The following is a 15,768-nucleotide window of genomic DNA, read 5'->3' on the forward strand; positions in this document are numbered from 1 at the left end:
ACATGGGATTACCATTAACAACAACTACAACACAATAATAATAGTTAGTGGACATGGATTACCATTAACAACAACTACAACAGCAATAATAATAGTAGTAGTGGACATGGGATTACCATTAACAACAACTACAACAGCAATAATAAGTAGTAGTGGACATGGGATTACCATTAACAACAACACAACAGCAATAATAATAGTAGTAGTGGACATGGGATTACCATTAACAACAACTACAACAGCAATAATAATAGTAGTAGTGGACATGGGATTACCATTAACAACAACTACAACAGCAATAATATAGTAGTAGTGGACATGGGATTACCATTAACAACAACTACAACAGCAATAATAATAGCAGTAGTGGACATGGGATTACCATTAACACAACTACAACAGCAATAATAATAGTAGTAGTGGACATGGGATTACCATTAACACAACTACAACAGCAATAATAATAGTAGTAGTGGACATGGGATTACCATTAACAACAACTACAACAGCAATAATAATAGTAGTAGTGGACATGGATTACCATTAACAACAACTACAACACACAATAATAATAGTAGTAGTGGACATGGGATTACCATTAACAACAACTACAACAGCAATATAATAGTAGTAGTGGACATGGATTACCATTAACAACAACTACAACAACAATAATATGTAGTAGTGGACATGGGATTACCATTAACAACTACAACATGCAATACTAATAGTAGTATGGACATGGAGATTACCATTAACAACAACGACAACAGCCAATAATAAGAGTAGTAGTGGGAACATGGGATTGACATTAACAACAACTACCAACACAATAATAATAGTAGTAGTGGACATGGGATTACCATTAACAACAACTACAACACAATAATATAGTAGGTAGTGGACATGGGATTACCATTAACAACAACTACAACAGCAATAATAATAGTAGTAGTGGACATGGGATTACCATTAACAACAACTACAACAGCAATAATATAGTAGGAGTGGACATGGGATTACCATTAACAACAACTACAACAGCAATAATAATAGTATAGTGGACATGGATTACCATTAACAACAACTACAACAGCAATAATAATAGTAGTAGTGGACATGGGATTACCATTAACAACAACTACAAACAGCAATAATAATAGTAGTAGTGGACATGGGATTACCATTAACAACAACTACAACAGCAATAATAATAGTAGTAGTGGACATGGGATTACCATTAACAACAACTACAACAGCAATAATAATAGTAGTAGTGGACATGGGATTACCATTAACACAACTACAACAGCAATATAATAGTAGTAGTGGACATGGGATTACCATTAACAACAACTACAACAGCAATAATAATAGTAGTAGTGGACATGGGATTACCATTAACAACAACTACAACAACAATAATAATAGTAGTAGTGGACATGGGGATTACCATTAACAACAACTACAACAGCAATAATAATAGTAGTAGTGGACCATGGGATTACCATTAACAACAACTACAAACAGCAATAATAATGAGTAGTGGTGACATGGGATTACCATTAACAACAACTACAACAGCAATAATATAGTAGTAGTGGACATGGGATTAACCATTAACAACAACTACAACAGCAATAATAATAGTAGTAGTGGACATGGGATTACCATTAACAACAACTACCAACAGCAATAATAATAGTAGTAGTGGACATGGGGATTACCATTACAACAACTACAACAGCAATAATAATAGTAAGTAGTGGACATGGGATTACCATTAACAACAACTACAACAGCAATAATAATAGTAGTAGTGGACATGGGATTACCATTAACACAACTAACACGCAATAATATAGTAGTAGTGGACATGGGGATTACCATTAACAACAACTACAACAGCAATAATAATAGTAGTAGTGGACATGGATTACCATAACAACAACTACAACCAGCAATAATAATAGTAGTAGTGGGACATGGGATTACCATTAACAACAACTACAACAGCCAATAATAATAGTAGTAGTGGACATGGGATTACCATTAACAACAACTACAACAGCAATAATAATAGTAGTAGTGGACATGGGATTACCATTAACAACAACTACAACAGCAATAATAATAGCAGTAGTGGAACATGGGATTACATTAACAACAACTACAACAGCAATAATAATAGTAGTAGTGGACCATGGGATTACCATTAACAACAACTACAACAGCAATAATAATAGTAGTAGTGGACATGGGATACCATTAACAACAACTACAACAGCAATAATAATAGTAGTAGTGGACATGGGATTACCATTAACAACAACTACAACAGCAATAAATAATAGTAGTAGTGGACATGGGATTACCATTAACAACAACTACAACAGCAATAATAATAGTAGTAGTGGACATGGGATTACCATTAACAACAAACTACAACAGCAATAAAATAGTAGTAGTGGACATGGGATTACCATTAACAACAACTACAACAGCAATAATAATAGTAGTAGTGGACATGGGATTACCATTAACAACAACTACAACAGCAATAATAATAGTAGTAGTGGACATGGGATTACCATTAACAACAACTACAACAGCAATAATAATAGTAGTAGTGGACATGGGATTACCATTAACAACAACTACAACAGCAATAATAATAGTAGTAGTGGACATGGGATTACCATTAACAACAACTACAACAGCAATAATAATAGTAGTAGTGGACATGGGATTACCATTAACAACAACTACAACAGCAATAATAATAGTAGTAGTGGACATGGGATTACCATTAACAACAACTACAACAGCAATAATAATAGTAGTAGTGGACATGGGATTACCATTAACAACAACTACAACAGCAATAATAATAGTAGTAGTGGACATGGGATTACCATTAACAACAACTACAACAGCAATAATAATAGTAGTAGTGGACATGGGATTACCATTAACAACAACTACAACAGCAATAATAATAGTAGTAGTGGACATGGGATTACCATTAACAAACAACTACAACAGCAATAATAATAGTAGTAGTGGACATGGGATTACCATTACACACTACAACAGCAATAATATAGTAGTAGTGGACATGGGATTACCATTAACAACAACTACAACAGCAATAATAATAGTAGTAGTGGACATGGGATTACCATTAACAACAACTACAACAGCAATAATAATAGTAGTAGTGGACATGGGATTACCATTAACAACAACTACAACAGCAATAATAATAGTAGTAGTGGACATGGGATTACCATTAACAACAACTACAACAGCAATAATAATAGTAGTAGTGGACATGGGATTACCATTAACAACAACTACAACAGCAATAATAATAGTAGTAGTGGACATGGGATTACCATTAACAACAACTACAACAGCAATAATAATAGTAGTAGTGGACATGGGATTACCATTAACAACAACTACAACAGCAATAATAATAGTAGTAGTGGACATGGATTACCATTAACAACAACTACAACAGCAATAATAATAGTAGTAGTGGACATGGGATTACCATTAACAACAACTACAACAGCAATAATAATAGTAGTAGTGGACATGGGATTACCATTAACAACAACTACAACAGCAATAATAATAGTAGTAGTGGACATGGGATTACCATTAACAACAACTACAACAGCAATAATAATAGTAGTAGTGGACATGGGATTACCATTAACAACAACTACAACAGCAATAATAATAGTAGTAGTGGACATGGGATTACCATTAACAACAACTACAACAGCAATAATATAGTAGTAGTGGACATGGGATTACCATTAACAACAACTACAACAGCAATAATAATAGTAGTAGTGGACATGGGATTACCATTAACAACAACTACAACAGCAATAATAATAGTAGTAGTGGACATGGGATTACCATTAACAACAACTACAACAGCAATAATAATAGTAGTAGTGGACATGGGATTACCATTAACAACAACTACAACAGCAATAATAATAGTAGTAGTGGACATGGGATTACCATTAACAACAACTACAACAGCAATAATAATAGTAGTAGTGGACATGGGATTACCATTAACAACAACTACAACAGCAATAATATAGTAGTAGTGGACATGGGATTACCATTAACAACAACTACAACAGCAATAATAATAGTAGTAGTGGACATGGGATTACCATTAACAACAACTACAACAGCAATAATAATAGTAGTAGTGGACATGGGATTACCATTAACAACAACTACAACAGCAATAATAATAGTAGTAGTGGACATGGGATTACCATTAACAACAACTACAACAGCAATAATAATAGTAGTAGTGGACATGGGATTACCATTAACAACAACTACAACAGCAATAATAATAGTAGTAGTGGACATGGGATTACCATTAACAACAACTACAACAGCAATAATAATAGTAGTAGTGGACATGGGATTACCATTAACAACAACTACAACAGCAATAATAATAGTAGTAGTGGACATGGGATTACCATTAACAACAACTACAACAGCAATAATAATAGTAGTAGTGGACATGGATTACCATTAACAACAACTACAACAGCAATAATAATAGTAGTAGTGACATGGGATTACCATTAACAACAACTACAACAGCAATAATAATAGTAGTAGTGGACATGGGATTACCATTAACAACAACTACAACAGCAATAATAATAGTAGTAGTGGACATGGGATTACCATTAACAACAACTACAACAGCAATAATAATAGTAGTAGTGGACATGGGATTACCATTAACAACAACTACAACAGCAATAATAATAGTAGTAGTGGACATGGGATTACCATTAACAACAACTACAACAGCAATAATAATAGTAGTAGTGGACATGGGATTACCATTAACAACAACTACAACAGCAATAATAATAGTAGTAGTGGACATGGGATTACCATTAACAACAACTACAACAGCAATAATAATAGTAGTAGTGGACATGGGATTACCATTAACAACAACTACAACAGCAATAATAATAGTAGTAGTGGACATGGGATTACCATTAACAACAACTACAACAGCAATAATAATAGTAGTAGTGGACATGGGATTACCATTAACAACAACTACAACAGCAATAATAATAGTAGTAGTGGACATGGGATTACCATTAACAACAACTACAACAGCAATAATAATAGTAGTAGTGGACATGGGATTACCATTAACAACAACTACAACAGCAATAATAATAGTAGTAGTGGACATGGGATTACCATTAACAACAACTACAACAGCAATAATAATAGTAGTAGTGGACATGGGATTACCATTAACAACAACTACAACAGCAATAATAATAGTAGTAGTGGACATGGGATTACCATTAACAACAACTACAACAGCAATAATAATAGTAGTAGTGGACATGGGATTACCATTAACAACAACTACAACAGCAATAATAATAGTAGTAGTGGACATGGGATTACCATTAACAACAACTACAACAGCAATAATATAGTAGTAGTGGACATGGGATTACCATTAACAACAACTACAACAGCAATAATAATAGTAGTAGTGGACATGGGATTACCATTAACAACAACTACAACAGCAATAATAATAGTAGTAGTGGACATGGATTACCATTAACAACAACTACAACAGCAATAATAATAGTAGTAGTGGACATGGGATTACCATTAACAACAACTACAACAGCAATAATAATAGTAGTAGTGGACATGGGATTACCATTAACAACAACTACAACAGCAATAATAATAGTAGTAGTGGACATGGGATTACCATTAACAACAACTACAACAGCAATAATAATAGTAGTAGTGGACATGGGATTACCATTAACAACAACTACAACAGCAATAATAATAGTAGTAGTGGACATGGGATTACCATTAACAACAACTACAACAGCAATAATAATAGTAGTAGTGGACATGGGATTACCATTAACAACAACTACAACAGCAATAATAATAGTAGTAGTGGACATGGGATTACCATTAACAACAACTACAACAGCAATAATAATAGTAGTAGTGGACCATGGGATTACCATTAACAACAACTACAACAGCAATAATAATAGTAGTAGTGGACATGGATTACCATTAACAACAACTACAACAGCAATAATAATAGTAGTAGTGGACATGGGATTACCATTAACAACAACTACAACAGCAATAATAATAGTAGTAGTGGACATGGGATTACCATTAACAACAACTACAACAGCAATAATAATAGTAGTAGTGGACATGGGATTACCATTAACAACAACTACAACAGCAATAATAATAGTAGTAGTGGACATGGGATTACCATTAACAACAACTACAACAGCAATAATAATAGTAGTAGTGGACATGGGATTACCATTAACAACAACTACAACAGCAATAATAATAGTAGTAGTGGACATGGGATTACCATTAACAACAACTACAACAGCAATAATAATAGTAGTAGTGGACATGGGATTACCATAACAACAACTACAAACAGCAATAATAATAGCAGTAGTGGACATGGGATTACCATTAACAAACAACTACACAGCATAAATAGGAGTAGTGCCATGGATTACCATACAACTACACCAGCAATAATAATAGCAGTAGTGGACATGGGCTTACCATTAACAACAACTACAACAGCAATAATAATAGCTAGTAGTGGACATGGGATTACCCATTAACAACAACTACAACAGCAATAATAATAGTAGTAGTTGACATGGGATTACCATTAACAACAACTACAACAGCAATAATAATAGTAGTAGTGGACCTGGGATTACCATTAACAACAACTACAACAGCAATAATAATAGTAGTAGTGGGACATGGGATTACCATTAACAACAACTACAACAGCAATAATAATAGTAGTAGTGGACATGGGATTACCATAACAACAACTACAACAGCAATAATAATAGTAGTAGTGGACATGGGATTACCATTAACAACAACTACAACAGCAATAATAATAGTAGTAGTGGACATGGGATTACCATTAACAACAACTTACAACAACAATAATAATCGTAGTAGTGGACATGGGATTACCATAACAACAACTACACCAGCAATAATAATAGTAGTAGTGGACATGGGATTACCATTAACAACAACTACACCAGCACAATAATAATAGTAGTAGTGGACATGGGATTACATTAACAACAACTACAACAGCAATAATAATAGTAGTAAGTGGACATGGGATTACATTAACAACAACTACAACAGCAATAATAATAGTAGTAGTGGACATGGGATACCATTAACAACAACTACAACAGCAATATAATAGCAGTAGTGGAATGGATTACCATTAACAACAACTACAACGCAATATAATAGTAGTAGTGGACATGGGATTACCATTAACAACAACTACAACAGCAATAATAATAGTAGTAGTGGACATGGGATTACCATTAACAACAACTACAACAGCAATAATAATAGTAGTAGTGGACATGGGATTACCATTAACAACAACTACAACGCATAAAATCTAGTCGGGACTGGGATTACCATTACCAACCTAACTACAAGCAATAATATAGTAGTGGACATGGGATACCATTAACAAACAACTACAACAGCAATAATAATAGTAGTAGTGGACATGGGATTACCATTAACAACAAACTACAACAGCAATAATAATGAGTAGTGGACATGGGATTACCATAACAACAACTACAACAGCAAAATTAATAGAGTAGTGGACATGGGATTACCATTAACAACAACTACAACAGCAATAATATAGTAGTAGTGGACATGGGATTACCATTAACAACAACTACAACAGCAATAATAATAGCAGTAGTGGACTGGATTACCTAACAACAACTACAACAGCAATAATAATAGCAGTAGTGGACATGGGATTACCATTAACAACAACTACAACAGCAATAATAATAGCAGTAGTGGACATGGGATTACCATTAACAACAACTACAACAGCATATACTAATGTAGTAGTGGACATGGCTATTACCATTAACAAAACAACTACAACAGCAATAATAATAGTAGTAGTGGACATGGGATTACCATTAACAACAACTACAACAGCAATAATAATAGTAGTAGTGGACATGGGATTACCATTAACAACACTACAACAGCAATAATAATAGCAGTAGTGGACATGGATACCATTAACAACAACTACACAAGCAATAATAATCGCCTAGTAGTGACATGGGACTTACCCATAACCACAACTACAACAGCCCATAATATAGTAGTAGTGGACATGGATTACCATTAAACAACAACTACAACAGCAATAATAATAGCAGTAGTGGACATGGGATTACCATTAACAACAACTACAACAGCAATAATATAGTAGTAGTGGAATGGGATTACCATTAACAACAACTACAACAGCAATAATAATAGTAGTAGTGGACATGGGATTACCATTAACAACAACTACAACAGCAATAATAATATAGTAGTGGACATGGATTACCATTAACAACAACTACAACAGCAATAATAATAGTAGTAGTGGACATGGGATTACCATTAACAACAACTACAACAACAATAATAATAGCAGTAGTGGACATGGGATTACCATTAACAACAACTACAACAGCAATAATAATAGTAGTGGACATGGGATTACCATTAACAACAACTACAACAGCATAATAATAGCAGTAGTGGACATGGATTACCATTAACAAACAACTACAACAGCAATAATAATAGTAGTAGTGGACATGGGATTCACCATTAACAACAACTACAACAGCAATAATAATAGCAGTAAGTGGACATGGGATTACCATTAACAACAACTACACAACAGCAATAATAATAGAGTAGTGGACATGGGATTACCATAACAACAACTACAACAACAATAATAATAGTAGTAGTGTACATGGGATTACCATTAACAACAACTACAACAGCAATAATATAGCAGTAGTGGACATGGGATTACATTAACAAACAACTACAACAAGCAATACTAATAGTAGTAGTGGACATGGGATTACCATTAACAACAACTACAACAGCAATAATAATAGCAAGTAGTGGACATGGGATTACCATTAACAACAAAACAGCATAATAAAGCGTAGTTGGACATGGGAATACCATATACACAACTACAAGCACATAATAATAGCAGTAGTGGACATGGGATTACCATTAACAACAACTACAACAGCAATAATAATAGTAGTAGTGGACATGGGATTTACCCTATTAACAACAACTTACAACAAGCAATATATATAGTAGTAGTGGACATGGATTACCATTAACAAACAACTACAACAGCAATAATAATAGTAGTAGTGGACATGGGATTACCATTAACAACTACAACAACATAAATAATAGTAGTAGTGGACATGGGATTACCATTAACAAACAACCTACAACAGCAATAATAATAGTAGTAGTGGACATGGATTACCATTAACAACCACTACAACAGCAATAATAATAGTAGTAGTGGACATGGATTACCATTAACAACAACTACAACAGCAATAATAATAGTAGTAGTGGACATGGGATTACCATTAACAAAACTACAACAACAATAATAATAGTAGTAGTGGACATGGGATTACCCATTAACAACAACTACAACAGCAATAATAATAGTAGTAGTGGACATGGGATTACCATTTAACAAACAACTACACAGCAATAATAATAGTAGTAGTGGACATGGGATTACCATTAACAACAACTACAACAACAATAATAATAGTAGTAGTGGACATGGGATTACCATTAAATAACAACTACAACAGCAATAATAATAGTAGTAGTGGACCTGGGATTACCATTAACAACAACTACAACAGCATAATAATAGTAGTAGTGGACATGGGATTACCATTAACAACAACTACAACAACAATAATAATAGTAGTAGTGGACATGGGATTACCATTAACAACAACTACAACAGCAATAATAATAGTAGTAGTGGACATGGGATTACCATTAACAACAACTACAACAGCAATAATAATAGTAGTAGTGGACATGGGATTACCATTAACAACAACTACAACAACAATAATAATAGCAGTAGTGGACATGGGATTACCATTAACAACAACTACAACAGCAATAATAATAGTAGTAGTGGACATGGGATTACCATTAACAACAACTACAACAACAATAATAATAGCAGTAGTGGACATGGGATTACCATTAACAACAACTACAACAACAATAATAATAGTAGTAGTGGACATGGGATTACCATTAACAACAACTACAACAACAATAATAATAGTAGTAGTGGACATGGGATTACCATTAACAACAACTACAACAGCAATAATAATAGTAGTAGTGGACATGGGATTACCATTAACAACAACTACAACAGCAATAATAATAGTAGTAGTGGACATGGGATTACCATTAACAACAACTACAACAGCAATAATAATAGTAGTAGTGGACATGGGATTACCATTAACAACAACTACAACAGCAATAATAATAGCAGTAGTGGACATGGGATTACCATTAACAACAACTACAACAACAATAATAATAGCAGTAGTGGACATGGGATTACCATTAACAACAACTACAACAGCAATAATAATAGTAGTAGTGGACATGGGATTACCATTAACAACAACTACAACAGCAATAATAATAGTAGTAGTGGACAGGGGATTACCATTAACAACAACTACAACAGCAATAATAATAGTAGTAGTGGACATGGGATTACCATTAACAACAACTACAACAGCAATAATAATAGTAGTAGTGGACATGGGATTACCATTAACAACAACTACAACAACAGCAATAATAATAGTAGTAGTGGACATGGGATTACCATTAACAACAACTACAACAGCAATAATAATAGTAGTAGTGGACATGGGATTACCATTAACAACAACTACAACAGCAATAATAATAGTAGTAGTGGACATGGGATTACCATTAACAACAACTACAACAGCAATAATAATAGCAGTAGTGGACATGGGATTACCATTAACAACAACTACAACAGCAATAATAATAGCAGTAGTGGACATGGGATTACCATTAACAACAACTACAACAACAATAATAATAGTAGTAGTGGACATGGGATTACCATTAACAACAACTACAACAGCAATAATAATAGTAGTAGTGGACATGGGATTACCATTAACAACAACTACAACAGCAATAATAATAGTAGTAGTGGACATGGGATTACCATTAACAACAACTACAACAGCAATAATAATAGTAGTAGTGGACATGGGATTACCATTAACAACTACAACAACAATAATAATAGTAGTAGTGGACATGGGATTACCATTAACAACAACTACAACAGCAATAATAATAGTAGTAGTGGACATGGGATTACCATTAACAACAACTACAACAGCAATAATAATAGCAGTAGTGGACATGGGATTACCATTAACAACAACTACAACAACAATAATAATAGTAGTAGTGGACATGGGATTACCATTAACAACTACAACAACAGCAATAATAATAGTAGTAGTGGACATGGGATTACCATTAACAACAACTACAACAGCAATAATAATAGTAGTAGTGGACATGGGATTACCATTAACAACAACTACAACAGCAATAATAATAGTAGTAGTGGACATGGGATTACCATTAACAACAACTACAACAGCAATAATAATAGTAGTAGTGGACATGGGATTACCATTAACAACAACTACAACAGCAATAATAATAGTAGTAGTGGACATGGGATTACCATGAACAACAACTACAACAACAATAATAATAGTAGTAGTGGACATGGGATTACCATTAACAACAACTACAACAGCAATAATAATAGTAGTAGTGGACATGGGATTACCATTAACAACAACTACAACAGCAATAATAATAGTAGTAGTGGACATGGGATTACCATTAACAACAACTACAACAACAATAATAATAGTAGTAGTGGACATGGGATTACCATTAACAACAACTACAACAACAATATGGGATTACCATTAACAACAATATTAATGAGAACAACAATACATTCAAGCAATGGTAGAAGACCAGTGTCAACATGACTGAGAAGACACATGACCTGATAGTAGACCAGTGTCAACGTGACTGAGAAGACACATGACCTGGTAGTAGACCAGTGTCAACCTGACTGAGAAGACACATGACCTGATAGTAGACAGTGTCAACATGACTGAGAAGACACATGACCTGGTAGTAGACCAGTGTCAACATGACTGAGAAGACACATGACCTGGTAGTGGACCAGTGTCAACATGACTGAGAAGACACATGACCTGGTAGTAGACCAGTGTCAACATGACTGAGAAGACACATGACCTGGTAGTAGACCAGTGTCAACATGACTGAGAAGACACATGACCTGGTAGTGGACCAGTGTCAACATGACTGAGAAGACACATGACCTGGTAGTGGACCAGTGTCAACATGACTGAGAAGACACATGACCTGGTAGTAGACCAGTGTCAACATGACTGAGAAGACACATGACCTGGTAGTAGACCAGTGTCAACATGACTGAGGAGACACATGACCTGGTAGTAGACCAGTGTCAACATGACTGAGAAGACACATGACCTGGTAGTAGACCAGTGTCAACCTGACTGAGAAGACACATGACCTGGTAGTAGACCAGTGTCAACATGACTGAGAAGACACATGACCTGGTAGTGGACCAGTGTCAACATGACTGAGAAGACACATGACCTGGTAGTGGACCAGTGTCAACATGACTGAGAAGACACATGACCTGGTAGTAGACCAGTGTCAACATGACTGAGAAGACACATGACCTGGTAGTAGACCAGTGTCAACATGACTGAGGAGACACATGACCTGGTAGTAGACCAGTGTCAACATGACTGAGAAGACACATGACCTGGTAGTAGACCAGTGTCAACCTGACTGAGAAGACACATGACCTGGTAGTAGACCAGTGTCAACCTGACTGAGAAGACACATGACCTGATAGTAGACCAGTGTCAACATGACTGAGAAGACACATGACCTGGTAGTGGACCAGTGTCAACATGACTGAGAAGACACATGACCTGGTAGTAGACCAGTGTCAACATGACTGAGAAGACACATGACCTGGTAGTGGACCAGTGTCAACATGACTGAGAAGACACATGACCTGGTAGTAGACCAGTGTCAACATGACTGAGAAGACACATGACCTGGTAGTAGACCAGTGTCAACATGACTGAGAAGACACATGACCTGGTAGTAGACCAGTGTCAACATGACTGAGAAGACACATGACCTGGTAGTGGACCAGTGTCAACATGACTGAGAAGACACATGACCTGGTAGTAGACCAGTGTCAACATGACTGAGAAGACACATGACCTGGTAGTAGACCAGTGTCAACATGACTGAGAAGACACATGACCTGGTAGTAGACCAGTGTCAACATGACTGAGAAGACACATGACCTGGTAGTAGACCAGTGTCAACATGACTGAGAAGACACATGACCTGGTAGTAGACCAGTGTCAACATGACTGAGAAGACACATGACCTGGTAGTAGACCAGTGTCAACCTGACTGAGAAGACACATGACCTGGTAGTAGACCAGTGTCAACATGACTGAGAAGACACATGACCTGGTAGTAGACCAGTGTCAACATGACTGAGAAGACACATGACCTGGTAATAGACCAGTGTCAACATGACTGAGAAGACACATGACCTGGTAGTAGACCAGTGTCAACATGACTGAGAAGACACATGACCTGGTAGTGGACCAGTGTCAACATGACTGAGAAGACACATGACCTGGTAGTAGACCAGTGTCAACATGACTGAGAAGACACATGACCTGGTAGTAGACCAGTGTCAACCTGACTGAGAAGACACATGACCTGGTAGTAGACCAGTGTCAACATGACTGAGAAGACACATGACCTGGTAGTAGACCAGTGTCAACATGACTGAGAAGACACATGACCTGGTAATAGACCAGTGTCAACATGACTGAGAAGACACATGACCTGGTAGTAGACCAGTGTCAACATGACTGAGAAGACACATGACCTGGTAGTGGACCAGTGTCAACATGACTGAGAAGACACATGACCTGGTAGTGGACCAGTGTCAACATGACTGAGAAGACACATGACCTGGTAGTGGACCAGTGTCAACATGACTGAGAAGACACATGACCTGGTAGTAGACCAGTGTCAACATGACTGAGAAGACACATGACCTGGTAGTAGACCAGTGTCAACCTGACTGAGAAGACACATGACCTGGTAGTAGACCAGTGTCAACCTGACTGAGAAGACACATGACCTGGTAGTGGACCAGTGTCAACATGACTGAGAAGACACATGACCTGGTAGTAGACCAGTGTCAACATGACTGAGAAGACACATGACCTGGTAGTAGGCCAGTGTCAACCTGACTGAGAAGACACATGACCTGGTAGTAGACCAGTATCAACATGACTGAGAAGACACATGACCTGGTAGTGGACCAGTGTCAACATGACTGAGAAGACACATGACCTGGTAATAGACCAGTGTCAACATGACTGAGAAGACACATGACCTGGTAGTAGACCAGTGTCAACATGACTGAGAAGACACATGACCTGGTAGTAGACCAGTGTCAACATGACTGAGAAGACACATGACGTGGTATGAAAGAGAAAACAAAACAAGATGGGAAATATTATCGACATTACTTTGCACTTTTCACTGGCTGTCCCTCAGGTTGTGGCAGGAGGACATATACTTGGCTGCCAAAACTGCACATTTTGGCTTTTCACCCAATAAATATAGGATTTTTTCTTCATCTTTTATCATTTCAAATTCTTTGTATTGAATTATAATTTGGGGGAAGAAATATTCTCTTAGGTCTGAGTATTTGTCACAGTGTAATAGGAAATGCAGCTCTGTCTCTACCTCTCCCCTGGAGCAGAGTGAGCACAGCCTGTAGAGACGACCGGTCTCTATAGCCAGACTGTGCTCACTGAGTCTGTACCTAGTCAATGTTTTCCTCAGTTTTCTATCAGTCACAGTGGTCAGATAGTCTGCCACCATGTACTGTCTGTTTAGAGCCAAATAGCATTGAAGTTTTCTTAGATTTTTTGTGGTGTCTTTCCAGTAGGTGATATATTTTTCTTTTTGTTTTCTGATGATTTGGTTGGGCCAGCTTTTCTGAGTGCTGTCCTGAGGCTCTATGTGGTGGTTTGGGTTGGTGAACTGGGCCTCAGAACCAGCTGGCTGAGGGGACTCTTCTCTTGTTTCATCTCTTGACATTGTAGAGCTGTGTGATGGAATGTTTTGGGGTCAATTGTTTTTAGATGGTTGTAAAATTTGATGGCTCTTTTTTCTATCTGAATGAGGAAGGGGGTATTGGCCCCATTCTGCTCTACATGAGTTTTTCTTTGCACTTGCAATACAGTCTTGCAAAACTGTATTGCAGTATAGATTGGACCCCATACTTCACTGCCATATAGAGCAATTGGTTCTATAACTGATTGAACAATTTTGAGCCAGATTCTAATTGGAATTTTGATTTTGCTGTTCCTTTTAATGGCATAGAATGCTCTTCTTGCTTTGTCTCTCAGCTCATTCACAGCCATGTGAAAGCTACCTGTGTTGCTGATATTTAGTCCTAGATATGTGTAGTTTTTGGTGTGTTCTAATAGAACT

Source organism: Oncorhynchus kisutch, linkage group LG29 (assembly GCF_002021735.2).
Source record: "Oncorhynchus kisutch isolate 150728-3 linkage group LG29, Okis_V2, whole genome shotgun sequence".
Taxonomy (NCBI): domain Eukaryota; kingdom Metazoa; phylum Chordata; class Actinopteri; order Salmoniformes; family Salmonidae; genus Oncorhynchus; species Oncorhynchus kisutch.